Below are 7,537 nucleotides of genomic sequence, written 5' to 3'. Positions count from 1 at the left end.
CCAGGCAGAGACTAATGGACAAAGCAATTTATGAGGAAACTGACACACAGGTCAAGGTCCCCAAGCGATTTAGTGGGGAGCTGCAACTATAGCTTGGGCTTTCAGACTCCCCTCACCCCTCTCTCCACACTGAACCCCTAAACAATTCACAGAGGTAAGCTCTTCCTCTGAATATCCTGGCGACTGGTTTTCCTGGGGATCAAGAAGATCCTGGGCTCAGCATAGCAAGCAAAGAACAAGCGTTAGGTCAGTACCTCCTGTTTGCAGGGCACTGAGCTCCCAGGCTGCAAGGCAGAGAAAGGAAGTCTTGGAAGGACAGGCCTCTTTTCCACTGGGGACAGTGTGTCCGGAAACTGAGCTGTAAAGTGGGTCCTGTTTTCCCCGGGACAACAGTATGTGTCACTGTCGGGTCTTCAGTCAGTTCAAAACATGCATCTGCCAGAGAAACAAGGACACCACTATCACCAGCCTTGGTAACCATTTAACAGCCGTGTGAGCTCTGGGCCCTGTCATGGGCACCCAGATCTGATGGTCACCCAGTGTGGACAAAGGTCCCCATGCACTGTGGAACCCACACATGGCCGACACATCAGATAACCACACTGCAGCTTTTCTAAACCCCAGATACGGCAGCTATGAAGTGTGTCCTCGGGCCACCTTCTGGGGACTGAGAAGGCCCTTGGGGAGGGGGTGTTGGACACCCTCTCTTGCCATAGGGTCTGTACTGTGGCTCTCTGCCCTCCATAGCTCCTCTGAGGCACCAGATTCCATTCAGTCCTTCGGTGTGATAAACAGCCACGGCAGCGAGCCTGGCTTGCAGATACTGCCTTGCAGGGTGACCCGAGGACACTGAAGAGTTGTGAAAAGAGAATAGGAAATTTGCTTCCAGCTGCAATTCCAGTCACCAGTGTCTAAAAGGACCTGTCCCCCTGCTGTGTCCCCCTTGCACCAGGTCCTCAAATCCTCCCTCCCTGCTTTGTAACATCAAGTGGAAACAGCCAGAACCAGGACAACAGACGTCACGAGGTTGCCATCTCAGGTGATGTCCCAGGACCCCAAAGCAGTGCTTCCCATTCACTGCCTTGGCTTGCCCATGGGTTGTCACCTGGGTTACCTCTGTCCTCTTGCTCACTGCCCTACTCCCCCGAGATGGGCATTGGGTAATATCTCCAGGCCTCAGCTTCCAGGATGACACCTGTAAACTCACCATCTTCCCCAAGTTCGCTAAAGCACCCCTACAAGCAGTCTGTTTGTAGTTCCTGCAGGTTTGGAGCCATCAGGGCAGATCTGAATGGGTGGACCGATTCAAAGCTAGGGGTCTGGGTTCCTCCACTGGGACCGCAGTGGACGCCTCCCTTTGTACAGCCCACTGGTTTTGGTGTGAGACTGACTGACCTCCCACAGCATGAGCGACATTGACTTTGACCCCACTGCCCAGCATACATACACTGTGCCCCCATCCCACTACGAAGAGAAATCTGCCTTGGGGCCCAAAGCCTGCTCCCGCTCACAGTCCTGAAGGATGCATGGTGGGCGCATCCATTCTCATGTTCTCACGGGGGTGCTCAGCTCCCCTGCCCGGCCAGGCCATCAGGACAAATGACTACATCTTCCGAGATCAGGCGGCCTCTGTCGCCTATAGCTCCAAAGCCCAGCCCAGTGGGTCCCGGCTGAAATCAGCTCCCTGTAGAGGTTCTGGACTGCTCAGTCCTCCTGGATGCGGATGGCTGGACACACATGCACACACGCGCTCTTCTTGCATACTGTCAAAATGTTTAAATTCTTTAAATGTCCAATTTATGTAACTAAAAATGTAACACCTTAGTCCAAACCGCTGGCTTTGGGCTTCCCTGAGAGCCAGGAGGCTTTTATTTCACAACTACCTCACCAAGAGGAACTGTCAAGGTTTTTTTTTTTTTTTTTTTTTTTTATTTTTTTTTTTTTTTTTCAAGGTGGTTTTTTGAGAACAAAGGGACAGAAGGCAAATTCCCTCTCCTGATCTTCAGTGTCAAAGCCGCCGTCACCTTTGCAATGGTAGTTTCCAGTTTAGCAATTTTAAGAAGCAACCACCTGTGGCCCCCCTAGGGCAGGGTCATCTTATTTAAACTAATAGTGGATAATTTGTAGATTGAAAATGGCATTTCAGTTGGACATGGTGGTACTTGCCTGTGATCTCAGCTACTCAGGAGGCTGAAGAAGGAAGATTGCAAGTCTGAGGCCAGCCTGGACAAGTTAGCAAGACTCTGTCTCAAAACAAAAAATAGAAAGGGATGGGGGCTATGGCTCATGCTTAGCATGTGCAAGGTCCTGGTTTCAATCCCCAGGACAGAAAAAAATTTTTTTAAATTTTATTTATTTATTTATTTGAGACAGGGTCTTGCTGTGTAGCTCCAGCTGGCCTTGAACTCACTAAGTAGCCCAGGCTGGCCTTGAACTCAAAGTGATCTTTTTGCCTCAGCCTCCGAGTGCTGAGATTATAGGCGTGCACCACCATGCCTGGAAATTTGTCTTAATTTGAATTCCTCTGATTACTGAATAATTGAACTTTTAGGGATCCGTATATTGGCCCATTTATACTTCTTCCTATGCAAATTGTCTGATTCAGTGCTAAAACTATATTTCTACCTGATAATATGTTAGAACTATTTCCCCTAGTTTTTCATTTTATTTTTATTTTTTCTCCTACTAAACCTTTATATTTTTACATGGCCAAATCAGTATTTTCCTTTATGATCCCTGCCTTCTGTGCTGTGCTGAGAAAAACTTTTCCTACCTCAGATTTGTATAAATGTTCATTTAAGTAATAATCTCCATTTGGAATTCTTGTGTACTGTCAGGGATCCAACTTGATTATTTCCAAATACAGAGCCAAGGCCTTATTAAATTCATTTATTGAATAAGCTCTTCTTTCTGCCCCCTCTGCTTGGAAACACTACCTTTATGTGTTTTGCTAATTTTAGGCACCGGTGTCTTTGTTTCTAAATCCCTGCCCCCTAGGGTTGCTCTGAGGATTACATGGAGTGACCCGGCCAGAGCCTTAGCATGGGGACACGGGACCTGCTCCAAAGTGTTGGCTCCCGTCCCCACCCCCAACGCCATATGCTTCAGCCACTTCACCCTGGGATGCTGGCGGCGGTTCTGGATACACAGAAGGTGTTTCAAAGGCCTCGCTGTCAGGCCCCAAACTGCTTTCCAGCCTGCGACCCCTTTGGCCAAGCTGACCTTGTTCATCAGGGCTGAGAGGAGTGGGGTGGGCAGCAGCAGTGAGTTCTCTGGGGGAGACAGGGCAGGGAGACTGAGGGAGCTGATCTTCGAGCTGGGTCTAGGGGAGGAGAGGAGCAGGGCAGGTGCGGGAGGAATAAAGGCCAACACAGCCCCAAGGGATGGCCGATCACAGCTGGGATGGGGAGTGGGCAGTGGCAGAAGTCGAGTGCGCTGGGAGCTCGGGGGACCCTGGAGGATGCTGGTCAACTTGGCTGCTCATGAAGCTGGGTTTGCATGGTCAGATCCGTGATTTCAGAAGAGCAGCTCCAGCCAGATGGGAGGCAGGGACGCCTGGAGGCTGCCGAGTCAACCCAGAGGGGAGGGGTGGGTGGTGGCCCAGACTGGGGTGGCAGCCACACAGATGAAAGGAAATAGGATGTTTTCAAAACTGTCACAGTCGGTCCAAAAGAAAGACTGGCGGAGCAGATTGGGAGTTGGGGCAGGCAGCCAGGTGGGCAGCGAAGGTATGCAGAGACGATCATTTGATGGCGAGCAGTTCAGGTCCTGGGAGGTGATGGGGAACAGAGAGAGAAAAAGACACCAAGAGGGAGGAGAGGAAGCTGAGTCTAAGAGATGTGGGGTTTCAGGGTGTGCGCTCCAGGCCTGTGCTGTGCAGGGAAGGGCCCGGGCAGGAGCAGCAGGAGATGAAGCCAAGTGATCTGGCGGAGGCTTGGACACGTGTGTGTGTGTGTGTGTGTGTGTGTGTGTGTGTGTGTCTGAGAAATGAACCCAGCCTTCACACTGAGCTACATCCCAGCTTCTTGTTAAAAATTTAATTTTAAAACAGGGTCTCACAGAGTCACTAAATTGCCCAGGTTTGGCTCAAACTTACGATCTTCCTGCCTCAGCCTCTCAGAGTGCTGGGATTGCAGGACTGGGCTACCACATGACGGTTTGGGAGATGCTTGAATTTTTGTTCTTGTTTTTGTTTTAGTACTGAGAATTGAACTCAGGGCCACGTGCTTGCCAGGCAGGCACTGTGCCACTGAGCTATCTTCCCAGCCCGCTTGAATTTTTGAAGAAAGGAACAATCTTGGATTAGATTGTTGCTGGGGAAGTGAGTGGGGGAAGATGCCTTTTATTTTGTGGGAAAAAAAACACAAAATTTTATAACAAACTAATAAGAGAATAATAATAGCTAATACACTGTGTATCATCTTTAAAACAGTTACTCAAGAGACAAAAGATACTCTCTTTCATAGAAGAAACAGATAATAGCAGAAAACTTTCTTTTCAATGAAGAGGGGGATGCTTTTTACCAAGAGGGTCAATCCCAGGAAAAGGGGGAGTTTAGTGGAAAGATTTCTTCATTCATCTATCAACCCTCAGTGAAGCACCTGTATGTGTCAGAGCCTGTTGTATCTGGAGAGAGCAGTGATAAAGTCCCTATCTTCGTAGATGTGCCTCTATTATACACAATTAAATTAGATAGAAATTAATACACAGTCAGAGAGCAATTGGGCTCTCAAGGAAGTCAGCAGAAAAAATAAAGACATAAGAATTGTGGCTGGAGGCGCATCTGAAGAAGACCAGGCCCTAAGATAAAGATGCACTGACTGGTGAAGTTAGACCTCTGCACCCCGCTGAAGGATAAGCAGTAACTTGAGATTCTATTGTAATTAGCACCACCTGGTCCAGGAAGTCCAGATAGGCATCAGTTGCCCAGGTGGATGACCAGAGCATCTGGACCCATCCCTTCCCAAAACACCTTTGTTCTTTCCATCTAGCCTTGCTACATGACTCATTTCCTTACTGGATCAATATTAGTGAAGCAGCTATACTTGCAGTCCTATAAGTTGATGATAGTTTGACCCATGTTGTACCTGTGTTGTGACTGCTGTGTAAATTACCCCTGAGAAAAGGCCTTGGGCCACCCATCCCCATTTGGGACCCCTCCTGAAAACCCAGGAGCTACCCTTCTCTCCTTATTTCCAATAAAAACTCTCCTAATGTCTTCCTTTGGTTCCTGACTTTCTTCCTCAATGTGGGACCACGAACTTGGCACATTTGACATCTAACAGGTTGGGAGTTACATTTCTGGCTATATCACCTTCAGTGAGGAGATAGACAGTAAAGAAATAAGTAAATATGTGTCAGGTGACAGAGGTGAGCCATGAGCTGATTTGTATTGTAGCCCTTGGAGCATAAGGCAACGTTTGTCACCAAGGCTCATAAATGTGTGTCAGAATATTCTTTAGAATATTTCTATTAATGAATTACTAATTATAATTTTATGACTTTTATTATATATATATTCCCCCCCCCCTTGGGTACCAGGAATCAAACTCAGAACCTTGCACTTGCCAGGCAGGCTCTGTGCTGCTGAGTTATATCCCTGGCCCCATGACTTTCATTATATTAAACAATGAGTACTTAACAGGAAAAAAAATCACAAAAATAAAGTATTGAGTTTTTAGTATTTATTGAGTGTTTATTTAAAAAAGCATCAAAACTTTTAACATTGACTGGTTTTTGGTGTACAAAGTCTAAAAAAGAACATCAGAAATAAATTCCCATATGAACAACAATGAAAATACCAATAGCACTCTACAAAAAAGATAATCTTTACTTCAATTATCACACCTAAGGCAGTCTGCACACACGACAGCAGCGCATTCCATACACACATCGCTTACACTGACAGCACATGTTTTTTTCTTTCCTGGCCTTTTTGTAGGACATACTTGACATCTTAGTGGTCTTGCTGTTTTGTCAGGAAGACCTGTTTTGTCACATTATACTGTGTAGTGTGTAGTTAACAGGAACATAGGAGCAATAAAACAAATTATTCAATTCTTGATGTGCATTGTGAGTTTAGAATAGACAACATTTTCACATCAGCTGTGTACTTCTTTACAAAACCTAAAAGGTAACATCAGAAATAAATTCCCATGTGAACTACAATGAAAATACAGATAGAGTTCCACCACAGAAATAAGCTTTGCTTCCACTGTCACACCCAAGGCAGTTTTCACACATGAGAACTGCATGTTCCACATACATATCTCACTTATACTGATAGCATGTGTGCTTAGCCTTCCTTTCCTTTGTGGCAGTCTTTTCACCTCTTCTGTTTTGTCAGGAGAAGGAGCTTCCTACTATATTGTACAACATGGACTTAGCAGGGAAATAAGATGTGAATAAAATATCAAATATGTAATGAGACATCAACATTTTTTTTTGGTCTTTTTGAGACAGGGTCTTGCTATGCAGTTCAGGATGGCCTTAAGCTCACTTTGTAGCCCAGGCTGGCCGTGAATTTGCAACGATCCTCCTGCCTCAGCCTCCTGAGTGTTGGGATTTCAGGTGTGTGCCATCATACCCGGCTCTACATCAATATTTTCACATCAGCTGTTTCCTTGCTTATAATACCTAAAAGATGACATCAAAAATAAAAATCTACATGAAATACAGTTGTAAACACAAACAAAAGTCTACCACAGAAATAAGCTCTGTTTCAACTGTCACACCCAAGGAAGTTTTCTTTTTTGTGTGGGTATCGGGAATCAAACTCAGGACCTTGTGCTTTGCCAGGCAGGTGCTTGTACCACTGAGCTATATCCCTGGCCCAAAGTATAGTCCCAAGGAAGTTTTCAGACATGACAAGTGCATGTTCCATGCACAAGCATCACACTGGTAGTAGGTATATTTTGTTTTCCTGTACTGTCTTTTTTTTTTTTTTTGGTACCTGGCATCAAACTCAGGACCTTGTACTTGCCAGGCAGGCACTTGTGCTGCTGAGCTAATTCCCGGCCCCCTTCCTGTACTTTCTCGTAGGGCACAGTAGACATCTTTTCTATTTTTCTGTTGTCGTAGTAGGTCTTTATGACGCTGCACCTGCCTGTTCACCTGTCAGCTCACCAGTGTGTGCCACAATTTTTTGCTTAGTTTCTAGGCAGAAACATTTTGTTTTTCCTCTGCTATAAATGATCTCTTATGAGCTTCAGACCCAATCTTCTAAGAAAATTTCTCTGTGATACTTTGCATTGTTATTTTCTTTATAAACTCCCAAACTATTTATGCCACCCATGTTGATTAAGATCGAGTAAACACAACCGTTAGCCAGTGCTTTGTACTTCAAGTGACATCATAGTTGCTGGATAATTCATCAACATCATCTACTCCACATTCAGTCTTGTTGTTGAAAGTTCCAGTTTAAGGTTTCCATTTTATTGAAGTTTCTCTATCAATATTTCCATCATGGTGAAATGATGAAGACCCTGAGAAACCACTTTGAAGATACCACCACGTATTACAGCAGCCATTGATATTT

This window comes from Chinchilla lanigera, unplaced genomic scaffold (assembly GCF_000276665.1).
Source record: "Chinchilla lanigera isolate Chin_1 unplaced genomic scaffold, ChiLan1.0 scaffold00012, whole genome shotgun sequence".
Classification (NCBI taxonomy): Eukaryota; Metazoa; Chordata; class Mammalia; order Rodentia; family Chinchillidae; genus Chinchilla; species Chinchilla lanigera.
Note: the sequence above shows the minus strand (reverse complement) of the source record.